At 41.2% G+C, this 12933-nt stretch overlaps 1 protein-coding gene across 3 annotated transcripts in view; it reads left to right on the forward strand.

The window, feature by feature from the left end:
• The first annotated feature begins 7255 nt into the window (after window positions 1-7255).
• The window catches only part of wnk1b (WNK lysine deficient protein kinase 1b), a 172235-nt gene continuing 166557 nt past the window's right edge, over window positions 7256-12933 (forward strand). For all 3 annotated transcript variants that reach the window (XM_055231800.1, XM_055231801.1, XM_055231802.1), the window contains exon 1: window positions 7256-7762. The gene's annotated coding sequence lies outside the window, so the exon portion shown is untranslated. The remainder of the gene's footprint in view (window positions 7763-12933) is intronic.

The following is a 12933-nucleotide window of genomic DNA, read 5'->3' on the forward strand; positions in this document are numbered from 1 at the left end:
ATATTGGGAGGTTTCCCATTAGGATAACATTGGCAGTTTGGCGCATCACCATGGCAACACGGTGCATAAAACGACATAGGTCTCATTGACTTTATTAATTGGGATGACCCAATGAAGTTTTGTGTCAAATTTGGTAACATTTCAGAAAACTAAATTTTCGGCCCTCCATACAAATATATTAGATATTCTCTAGGGGGCGCTATAGTGTCAATCTAGTTTCTTTCATAATGAGTAGCTTTAGGCCAAAAAGTTTTATAAGTGATTCGAATTTGAGCAAAATCGGACTTCATATGCACAAACGGGAGCAAATTTTGACATGTGAAAATTCAAAAAATTCCCAAAGCAATAGACCCAATATATGGGCTCGGGCCTAAAAGAAAAAAAAAATAATAATAATATTTTTAGCTAAAACAATATATCCGATAACATTAGAAAGACATATTATACATTTTTTTGAAAGCTCTCGACTTTCCCAACGTCACCGTGGGGACAATGACGAATGATGGGCGCGTAAGCCTTCGGGTCGGGGGATAGATCTCTCACTGTTGTGTCGGCCTACGGGCCAAACAGCAGTGCAGAGTACTCGGCCTTCTTGGCCTGGGAGGGATACTAGACAGTGCACCAACCGGGGAGTCCATTGTTCTCCTGGGGGACTTCAATGCCCATGTGGGGAATGACAGTGACACTTGGAGGGGCATGATCGGGAGGAATGGCCTCCCTGATCTGAACCCGAGTGGTGTTTTGGTATTGGACTTCTGTGCTTGTCACAGTTTGTCCATAACAAACACCATGTTCGAGCGCAAGGGTGTCCATCAGTGCACATGGCACCAGGACACCCTAGGTCAGAGGTCGATGATCGACTTTGTTGTCGTGTCATCTGATCTCCGACCGCTTGTCTTGGACACTCAGGTGAAGAGAGGGGCTGAGCTGTCAACCGATCACCACCTGGTGGTGAGTTGGATCTGTTGGCGGAGGACGAAGCCCAGGACCAGGCAGGCCCAAGCGCATCATGATGGTCTGCTGGGAACGTCTGGCGGAGCCCTCTGTCAGAGGGGTCTTCAACTCATACCTCCGGGAGAACTTCTCCCTGAGCCCGGGAGAGGCTGGGGACATGGACTCCGAGTGGGCCATGTTCTCCACCTCTATTGTCGATGTGGCTGCTTGTAGCTGTGGTCGTAAGGTCTGTGGTGCTTGTCGTGGTGGCAATCCCTGAACCCGGTGTTGGGCACCAGAAGTAAGGGATGCTGTCAGGCTGAAGGAGTCCTACTGAGCTTTGTTGGCTCGTGGGACTCCTGAGGCAGCTGATGAGTACCGGCCAAGTGTGCTGCGGCTCATGCGGTCACAGGGGCAAAATCTCGCGGTTGGGAGGAGTTTGGGGAGGCCATGGAGGAGGACTATTGGACAGCCTCAAAGAGAGGCTGGCAAACTGTCCGACGACTTAGGAGGGGGAAGCAGTGCTTCATCAACACTGTTTACATTGCGAGTGGAGAGCTGCTGACCTCGATTGGGGATGTTGTCGGGTGGTGGAAGGAATACTTTGAGGATTTCCTCAATCCCACCGTCAAGTCTTCCGAAAAAGAAGCAGACACTGGGGACCCAGAGGCGGACTCGTCCATCACCCTGGCTGAAGTTGCCCAACCAGTTCACATGTGTTTTGTGGATCTGGAGACGGCATTCGACCGTGTCCCTCGTGGTGTCCTTTGGGGAGTGCTCCAGGAGTATGGGGTCCGGGGCTCTTTGCTAAGGCCTGTCCAGTCCCTGTATGACCGGAGCAGGAGCTGTGTTCGCATTGCCGGCAGTAAGTCAGACCTGTTCTCTGTGCATGTTGGACTCCGCCAGGGATGCCCTTTGTCACTGGTTCTGTTCATTATATTTATGGACAGAATTTCTAGGCGCAGCCAGGGGCCGGAGGGGGTCTGGTTTGGGAACCATAGGATTTCATCTCTGCTGTTTGCAGATGATGTTGTCCTGATGGCTTCATCGAGCCAGGACCTGCAACAGGCACTGGAGCAGGTTGCTGTTGAGTGTGAAGCAGCTGGGATGAGAATCAGCTCCTCCAAATCCGGCGCCATGGTTCTTGACCGGAAAAAGGTGGTTTGCCCTCTCCGGGTAGGTGGTGAGTCTCTGCCTAAAGTGGAGGAGTTCAAGTATCTCGGGGTCTTGTTCGCGAGTGAGGGAAGGATGGAGTGTGAGATGGACAGGCGGATCGGTGTAGCGTCTGCAGTGATGTGGTCGCTCTATCAGTCCGTTGTGGTAAAGAAGGAGCTGAGTCAAAAGGCAAAGCTCTCGATTTACCGGTCAATCTACGCTCCTACCCTCACCTATGGTCATGAGCTCTGGGTAATGACCGAACAAGATCAAGATACAAGCGGCCGAAATGGATTTCCGCCGTAGGGTGGCCGGGTGCACCCTTAGGGATAGGGTGGGGAGCTCGGTCACACGGACGCCTCGCTAGGCATGTCCCACTGGGAGGAGGCCCAGGGAAGACCAAGGACACGCTGGAGGGACTATGTCTTTCGGTTGGCCTGGGAACGCCTTGGGATCCCACTGGAGGAGCTGGAGGACATGTCCGGGGTGAGGGAAGTCTGGGAGTCCCTTTTTAGACTGCTGCCCCCACGACCCGGCCCCGGATAAGCGGAAGAAGATGTACAAAGTATATTCCATCTCAATGAACATACGGGCTGATTTGGTAGGTACAGTATTTGCATATGTACAATCTTATGTCACAACACACCTGCCCCCTGTAACCTGAAAGAGAATCTGATTTGTGTCTGTCATTTTTTAATTTACATTTTTGGTTCTGCTCAAGAATACATGTCAGTTAGGACTTATATGTAAAAAATAGAGATTTGAAAAGATATGAAAGTGATGTGAGCCACTCCAGTAATAACGTGCAGCATGTCGTCCAACATGTTTGAATGCATGTTTTTTGGTTGTCTTTGAATACCAAACAGGTAGTCCTATTCACATGCACTTTTTTCTTCCAGTTGAGTTATTTTATCTTGTTAGCTAATGACAAGAACACGCTCTGTATAGCTAGTATATATAGCAAATACATTTTGCATTGTTGTCAGGATAACAAGATTTCAATCTCAATTTCAATACTTAAGAATATTCAGTGCCAATTCTGATACCACGATGATAAAAAAAAAAATAACACTCTTTATTTATACAATAGAATGTGATTATTAACATTAAATCACATAGTACTTTTTTATACCACCATGTGGCCTTATACACAGATGTATATCATCATCAAGAGAACTGTGGTCGCAGTACAGTGGCTCCACTGGCTTCAGAGTTGAGCTCCACAATGTGAAATCCAAGACCTTAACATTTAGATAATTTTTAAGCACTGAGAACAATTTATACTCTTTTCCAGGCCCATTTTGGGTAGCCACAAAGGGCCTTCTCCACATATTGTTCCTCCTTCACGTTTCCCTCTGTGTTTGTGGGCACCACTTGAGCTCTGTGTTGTAGCGTACGGATAACTCAGAGTTTGTGCTTCAGTGGATGGTGTGAATGAAACAGCATGTGTTGGTCAGTGTGTGTAGATTTCTTGAAGAGTTTTACCTGAAGCCCTCCTATTGTTACTGCACTATCTAACAAGGCCACAAGGCTTCACATATTGCTGAAGTAAACACAGAAGATAAATGATAATATTGGAACTAATTTATGCCACTGACACAATAACCCAAGAACCCGAGCCAGGATATATATATATATATATATATATATATATATATATATATATATATATATATATATATATATATATATATATATATATATATATATATATATATATATATATATATCCTGGCCCGGCCCCTCTGTCAAATTTTTTAAAGCCTTTGTGGCCCGTGTGTCAAAAAGTTTCCCCACCCCTGGTCTAACCTGTTATATGCACTTAACTGCACAGTCTAGGAAAGCTTGACTTCTTCCCATCTGCCTTTTCACCTTTCTTCTGCAGTGAACTGGTTAATCTTTGCACTGACAGTGACTCTAGGTTATGTAGCTTCACCAATTGTATTGAATGACAGCAGCTCTTTGTCATGGACTTGACTTGCATTCAATTCATTTAAGAAAACTTGAAGGAACAGGTTAGAAATGCGTGTCAGGATTTAATGTGAAGGGAATGTGCACTGCTTTCTAGACTAACCAATTCCTGCCTAATTATTTTTGTTTTATATTTTTGCTTCCTCTTTTTTAATTTGCTAGTGCATGCTGATGTTTTGCGTTTTTATGTAATGTTTATCTATGTTCATAAAATTTTAAAAGTCAGTACAAAAATTTGAATAAATTTGGTGGGAAGTTCATACTTCTGGTTCTGGTTTGGTCCTAGTTTGAGTCTAGTTAAGTTGTAGGCTTGGTTTGGTCCTGTTCTAATCCCTGTTTAGTGCCAATTTAGTCCCAATTTTGATTTGGTGTGTACAAGGGACAATGCACTGTTAAAGGCACCATACCTAATTTTTTTAAAGCCTATAAAGTGTGAAAAACAGAACTAGTTCATTTTAAATGGTTTGCAGTAGCCCAAAGTTATTCTTCACTTACCTTATGCATTTCAAGCAGCCTAATTATTAAGTACTTTTCACAATCAGAGCTCAGAGACTAGAGAGGAGTTTTCTATCATGTAAAACACTAGCATGCTAACACACACTTCCTGATTACTGGACAATAATATCCTTTATAATTAGATGTAGTCAGCATGCAGTGGACTTATAAAAACAAACTTTGTGCTTTTTTCTAATAAGACAAATACCGTAAAAAGTTAAATGGACTATTTACCTGACATGTTTCAATGGTGGAACTTCCCTCTTTGTCAGAGGTGGAGTGCTGTCTCTTATAAGCTGTTATTCCCTGGAATGGTCAGTTTGATACATCTGCCAGATCTGTCAAATCATCATAAACAATTAAGCTCATTAAAAGAAAACACGTTATAAAAAGAAGACAAAATATATATTTTTAAACATATTAAAAAAAAAAAAAAAAATGTTTAAAAAAATATTTTGGCCTCAAGAGCTGCTTAATATAAAGTACGTGTGCACTGGAACTAGACGACTTTTGCTCAAACATATGGGAAAAATATCAGCACAGGCCATTTAAGACAGATGGACAAAAAAGCAACATAGATTTGTGACTCAATTTTATACAATCCTGTGAAGAGAAACTATACAATTTTGTCATGCACAGTTGCTGAAGGGGCTTACAATATGTTGTGTTAATTTGCTATCACAATACTGAAGAATACAAATAATGAATAAGGTTCAACATCTGTGGATCAACAGCTGTTACTTTTCCCATGTTATAAAGTTATTCCCTCATCTAAGGAAGATTCCGTTCAATGCTCAGCCCACAGGACTACATGGCCCATGCTCCCACATGACAATTTTAAATAAACAAAAGCATGATCCAAAACTGTACACAGCTACTTGATAAACCTGTGTACAGTTTTGTCAAGTGTAAAGCAGTTTCATTAGCGGGATGCACAATGATTGTGTTCTGAAAGCACTCAGAAGGGAGAGTGATTAAGCATGGAGAGCAAAGGGAGGGGAGTGTTAATATGCCTGTCAATCATGTCTATAAGACTTTCTAGAAACAGAACCTGTAAAGTCTATGAGTTACATATTTTATAGTTTTTTGAGTAATGGATAAGAACACTTTAATTTTCATACTTACTGAAATTGCAATTGCAGTAATTGAATGCAATAAACAGATATGGTTTGTGTTTTTGACAGTGATAAGATAAGAGGTGGTATAATAAAAGAAGTAGTATCTGAGGTTGGTGGTTTCACATGATTTAAATAAGCACTATACAGGTTGGAAAAAAAGTTAAAAGTTGTTAGGCACAGCCAAGGGCCGGAAGGAGGTCCGGTTTGGGACCCACAGGATCTCAACGCTGCTGTTTGCAGATCATGTTGTCCTGATGGCTGATGAGCCAGGACCTGCAGCAGATGCTGCAGCAGTTTTCAGACTGGAAAAGGTGGCTTGCCCTCTTTGGGTGGGTGGTGGGCTAAAACTGAGCTGAAAGGCAAAGCTCTCGATTTACCAGTCAATCTACGTTCCTACCCTCACCTATGGTCATGAGCTCTGGATAATGACTGAAAGGACAACATTGCAGATACAAACGGCTGAAAGGGGTTTCCTTCACAGGGTGGCTGGGCACTCCCTTGGAGATAGGGTGGGGAGCTTGACCACATGGGAGGGGCTCGGAGTAAAGCTGCTGCTCCTTCACATTGAAAGGAGCCAGCTGAGGTGGTTTGGGCATCTGTTCTGTTCTGCCTCCTGGACGCCTTCCTAGGGAGATGTTCTGGGCATGTCCCACTGGGAGGAGGCCCCGGGGAAGACCCTGGACACACTGGACGGACTATGTCTCTCGGCTGGTCTGGGAACGCCTTGGGGTCCCACCAGAGCTGGAGGACGTGTGTAGGGTGAGGGAAGTCTGGGAGTCCTGGCCTAGACTGCTGGCCCCGCGACCCGGCCCCGGATAAGCGGAAGAAAATGAATGGATGGATGGAACTTTTAGTTGAGCTAAGTGAAGGCAGTACTTCCATACTGATGAAAATGGATGCCAATCCCTACCCTGATGTTTGTCTCTGTAGAATTCATCTCATGGCAGTGGTGATGTGATGTAAACATCAAAAGAAGAGCGGACTAACAGAGTGAGAGAGCTCAAACGACGCATAATAAAATACACGGAGTGCATTAGAGCGTGATCAATTACACGAATGTCTCGCGTTTCAGCTGGAGTTTGCCTCTGGCATAATAGTCAAATACATGAGAAAATAAAAGTATTTCCGCTTTTAGCTGCAAAAATAAAACAAAACACGTCTTATCAAACGTGGGCTAGTTCCAATGTAATAGTGTAAGGCAGTGCCATATAAAAAAAAAATAATGCAGTGCAAAATGTAAATAGTATTATACGCATAGACGCCACAACTATCTATATTCTTTAGTTAGTTTACATTTGAGGTGATCGCCACTAGTTGGAACCAAAACATACTATGAACATATCACATTCGTTTGAATTATCTAAGGGATCTGGTCAGCCATGGGGCGATCATTTGGAATGGGTAGGCTGTAGACTTAACGTAATACATTACCTGTGCAGGATTACACGGATTTATTTTAAATGTTCTGTCAATTCTATTTTGATTGGACGTTTTGTTTGAAGGCGCACGTGTGTCACTTCCGCGCCAGTGTGGTTACGCACGGGTGCTTGCTGCTGCATGTTGAGCACAGTTGCTGTCGAGTCATCACAGAAGAGTGATCTGAGAGAAGCAAGAGCAGACGCTGTGAGCACGGGGAATAACAGAAGAACACGGGACATGCACCGCGAACAGACACGAATCACGAGCCGTGCGTTTGTGGATATAATATTTAAAGTGAGATCGCAGTTTCTGGTCTCGTCTGCAGAGCTGCACAGACAACAGTGACAGACAGAAATAACTACCAGAGTCTCTGCACCAACGAGTGAAGTTGGCTGTTTACCCTGTGGGAGGTGTCTGTTCTCCGGTGTGTTCGCAGCGCACACTGCGGCGCAGCTCCTGCCCGCTTTTGGATAAGATTGTGGGTAACTTTCTCCTTTATGTAAATAGATTTTGAGCTTTTGGAAAACCAACTGTGGCTTCAATGTGACGCACTATACCGACGTCTGCGCTGCTTTACGAAACGGACCTCTGCAGAGGAACGAAAGAAGATTTAAACACGTTTCATCTCCAGTTTGTCTTCAGTAACAGTGGAGCTAACGCAAATGTGAAAGGTACACACCAGCTCGTATTTTACTAATGCTGTAATGCTAATGCTACACTAATTAGCCTGCTGATCGTGGCTAATTGTGTTGCTTGTGGATAAAGTTGGATGGATATTTGTGTACACAGATGTTTGTTTGAATACAGTTGGCTGCAGACTTAAAATTGTGCCACACTGTAATTGCGTTACAGAACTGCACAGTTGCATCCATGTACCGCACAGTGCAGTATTTCAAATCATAAATTACTGGGGTCAAATGTTATGGCCTAACTAATTAATATATCTACTTTGACTGAACTATACTTGACCTCAGTACAACGGGGGCCTGTGTAAGTGGCTGCATATATCCCAGTGTTTACTTTATGCCCTATAGATCAACGCATTAGGTACTTTGTGTAACTCTGTAAATATGAAGAACTCCTTCCTGAAAACCTACAGACATTTCTGAATTGCTTCCATTTATGCTAGCTTTACTGCAAACCAGTATATTTGCATGATATTGCATTTTCATTTGAATTAATTAATCACTGGTTTCAAAGTGTTGCTGGTAATGCCAAAAGCAAATGTCAAAGAAGTTTACGACAGTTTAAGACATTTAAAGTGGATGGACTTCAAGATATTAAACTATGGTACTATGGATTGCTATACACACGCAGTCTACCATAGGATGACATGGAACAGAACATAGGCAAGCTTGCAAAATAGCCAGCATTGATGATACACTGCATTTTACTAGTTGCATAACACCCAATGCAACACAAACAGCAGTCAGTGCAGAGGTATGTGTCATGTTGAGTCACCAATCTGTATTGTTTAATTTGTGTCAACCTATTGTCTAAGTTGCTTGCTATAGTTGTTACTCTGTTGATCCTCCTCTGACCATACCTGGAAATTCAGGACTGAGTTTGGCGGAATTCTTCACTTCAGATTAAAACGGATAAAACGAAATAAAACAAAAATGCTTTCAAGTAATCTTAATCTTCTATTAGCTTTACATATTTACACTTACAGAGCCCAAAATGAAAATAAAGTTGTTTATAAAAATATTTTATTCAGCATCTAATTTAAAGATACTCTCCATAGAGATGGTATTGCTTTGCCTGGCATAATCCACACTACAGTATGGCTGAAACATATCAACTTCTATGGAGACAAGTAGGTGATACCGACAGATCAAATTACAGCTTAGATCTGTGGAGAGGCGACCCGGCCCATAACAACCATGCGTGTTTTTCTTTGTTTGCTTTTAGCAATAAATATGAGCAAGGAAATAAATGCAATATAAATACATTTAATGGAATTTATTGTGGAACATTCCAGACAGAACTATCTCCATGGAGACAAGCTGATGGCATGTCACCAGAAAAGTTACATTGTGACACCTTTAAAACTTTACTTTGCATTTGGTCTGACATACTTTATTTTTTTGTTTGTTTGTTTTTTTACATTACATGTGATTGACATTTCAAAAAGTATATAACATGACTTATATTTATTTATTTTTGAATTTACACTTTTAATCTCTCTAATGGCAGAGATTATGTAAGAAACTCTGCCAGTTTTAATTGTTACACAAGAACACAGCTGCCTCCAGCTGCCTCCTCTCGTTCAGCTGCAGCAGTCTAGAGTGCCAATATTGTCTGGTGCCATCTCTGTCGTTAAGTGGTCCCCCCCCCCCCTTCCCTTCTCCCTCCCATCTCCCCTCTCCCTCTCCTTTCCGCCTTGTCACTGATGCTAAGCTGCTGAATGGCCAGAGACTAACCCAGCTGAGAGGTCAGTGCTGTGGGGACTTCGGGCTAAATTTGGACCACGGAACAATTAGAACTACTCTTTAAATCAGTACTCTGCATGTACTGTTTTGGAAAGGTGGTTACCATATTTTCCAGACTATAAGTGGCTCTTTTTTTCATAGTTTGGCCAGCGGTGCGCATTATACTCAGATACAACTTATATGTAAAATTATTCAAATACATAATTTCACATCTTCGTTTCAACATTACGGTAACTTAAAAGACATCTGAGAAAGACTGAACAAAAATGCCCCCCAAAAGAAAATCGTATTCTGCTGAGTCTGACAGCCACACAGAAGAGGAAGCGGCACTTCATCTACCTCCAGAGTTAGCGGAGTTGTTCAGACGCGACACTGAGGATGAATTCAATGGAGTTAGTGATTTGGAGTGAGTTTGAGAGTAAAGTTGTTAGCTTGTTTTTTATGCTTTAGTTATCTGATTAACTGTTAATATCTTACATTAACATACCAGACATGTATTCAGTTCGCTAACCATGCTTCACGTAGCTGAATAAATATAAATGTGGTACATTAGCATTCTGTATTGCTACTCAGCCTGTTATTATTATAACTTGCCTTTAATGATAACATGTCTGTTCTTGGTCTGGAATTTTGTAAAATAAATTTTCCCAAAAAATGCGACATTTTTTTCTTTATTATGCATTTTTTGGCTGGTGCGACCTATACTCCGGAGTGACTTATAGTCTGAAAAATGTAATTTTCTGACATATAGTAAGGGCTGTGCAATGAATATTAATAGAAATTGAGATTCAGTAATTTTTAACACAGTTATGAGGTTTTGAATTGAGAGGTCTACAGCCAATCCTCTGTCTTTAAAAGCATATGGGTAGGAGCAGAGTTCAGACTTGGCAGGAAGAAATTTGAAGTTGAAGCTGAGCTGTAGTCATTTGAATAATTAACTAACTACTTACCTATATGTTTAATTGTGCTATTTATTTATTGCTGGCCACATTTTTATGGTTTACCGGTATAATCCTGTTTTAAGGGTATTGTATCAGCGGTCTAAAATAGTTTCAGTGGTATACAGTAGTTTCTATATTATCGTGTATCATGATATATTCCTGTAGCAATATATTGTACTTCAAAATTTGTTATCATGACAGGGTTAGTGGTAGTGCCATGTAGCACAAAAAATTCAAATCTGTTCATATTCAGGAAATTAATTAAAAGACATTTTTATGTGTTAGCTAGTAAGATAAGGAAATTTGCCTTTGGCTATAATCCGGTGTGTTTAAATCCATGTTGTATCATGTCTGTCCATTAACATGCACTGTCCCAATCAAATAAATGAATAAATAAATAAAGTAAAATCAGTCAAAATCCATGATTAAGTGTTGTCACAATACTAAAATTTCTGAAAGGAATAGGCCAATTGTTTAGAATTCTTTAGAATCCAGTGCAACCAATGGCCAATAAGCTCTGTTGATATGTTTGGGCCGATATAAATAATTTCTACCCAAATTTTTTTTATTTGAAATGGCAACAAACTTATCCACGACCTTATTTCAATGCAAACTCAAAGGGAGCTTTGGTTCCTTTTAAAAACAGTAAGTTATGAGATGTTACCTTGTTTTGACATTTCGGCTGTGAGCCATCTTCAGAACTGATACATTTAAAGCACCCATTTTATGATATTTTCTGATCTATGTTATAATTGTTGCTTTAATGTCTCATCAAAAACATACCAGGAGTTCTGTTTTGTTTCATTCACACGTTTAGCACACACACCTTGCACATTTAGGTAGAGTTCTTCTCTCAAACTAATCACTCTGTTCCATCTTGTGATGTCATGTGGTAATACAGGAAGTGCTCCACTGTGTTTTTAAACTCCATAGTTCTTCATTAGAACCACTTTGGCAATTTCAGCTGTGGAATTGCCAATCTCTACTGAACAAAAAATAAAAGGTAGCTGTTAACTTAAAAAGACTAATAATAAATTGTTATTCAAATATGTGTTAATGAAACAAAACACAACTCTTCCAAATCTGTCAACTAGTCAAAAAGGTTGTAGGAGTGAAGACTTTTTGCTGCTCATCCATGATTTCTGATCAGATCACTGGTGGACACTGCCTTATATTTGTCTACTTACACTGAAACTAACACACCTATTGTTAACAATTTCTGTTTGTAGGCTGGGTACAATGAGCTACACTAAGTGTGAACTGTGCCTGAGTCATAATTTGATAGATGTAAGACAGTGTCCACCAGGGATCTGACCAGAATTGAAGAATCAGTTTGGATGAGCAGCTAAATGTCCTCATTCATACAACCATTTTGCATGCCTATATGGATATTACCTGGATGACTGAGGTATTACACAGACAAACATTATGACATGGCTTAAAGCTCACAATATTGTGTAATATAGGATCTTTAACAAACAAACAGGGCACTAGGGATGGGACGGTATTAAAATTTAGACTCACAATTATTATGACCAAAATAATCGTGTTTGACAATATTATCACGATAATTATTAAACCAAGGCAGAATAATGTCCTCATATGTGGACATCTGGACTTTGTAGAGAAAAACATTGTATTGTGGCCTAGACAACGCAAAATGCGTATGTGGATGCTAGATCCTTGGAGGTTACAGTGAGGCAAATAAGTATTTGAACACCCTGTGATTTTGCAAGTTCTCCCACTTAGAAATCATGGAGGGGTTTGAAATTTTCATCTTAGGTGCATGTCCACTGTGAGAGACATAATCTAAAAAAAAATCTGGAAATCACATTGTATGATTTTTAAAAATAATTTATTTGTATGTTACTGCTTCAAATAAGTATTTGAACACCTGAGAAAAATCAGTGTTAATATTTGGTACAGTAGCCTTTGTTTGCAATTACAGAGGTCAAATGTGTCCTGTAGTTTTTCACCAGGTTTGCACACACTGCAGGAGGGATTTTGGCCCACTCCTCCACACAGATCTTCTCTAGATCAGTCAGATTTCTGGGCTGTCACTGAGAAACACAGAGTTTGAGCTCCCTCCAAAGATTTTCTATTGGGTTTAGGTCTGGAGACTGGCTAGGCCACTTCAGAACCTTGATATGCTTCTTATGGAGCCACTCCTTGGTTATCCTGGCTGTGTGCTTCGGGTCATTGTCATGTTGGAAGACCCAGCCACGACCCATCTTCAATGCTCTAACTGAGGGCAAGAGGTTGTTCCCCAAAATATCACAATACATGGCCCCGGTCATCCTCTCCTTACTACAGTGCAGTTGTCCTGTCCCATGTGCAGAAAAACACCCCCAAAGCATGATGTTCCCACCCCCATGCTTCACAGTAGGGATGGTGGTCTTTGAATGGTACTCATCATTCTTCTTCCTCTAAACACGGCAAGTGGAATTAAGACCAAAAAGTTCTATTTTG

This window comes from Periophthalmus magnuspinnatus, chromosome 23 (genome assembly GCF_009829125.3).
Source record: "Periophthalmus magnuspinnatus isolate fPerMag1 chromosome 23, fPerMag1.2.pri, whole genome shotgun sequence".
Lineage (NCBI taxonomy): Eukaryota > Metazoa > Chordata > Actinopteri > Gobiiformes > Gobiidae > Periophthalmus > Periophthalmus magnuspinnatus.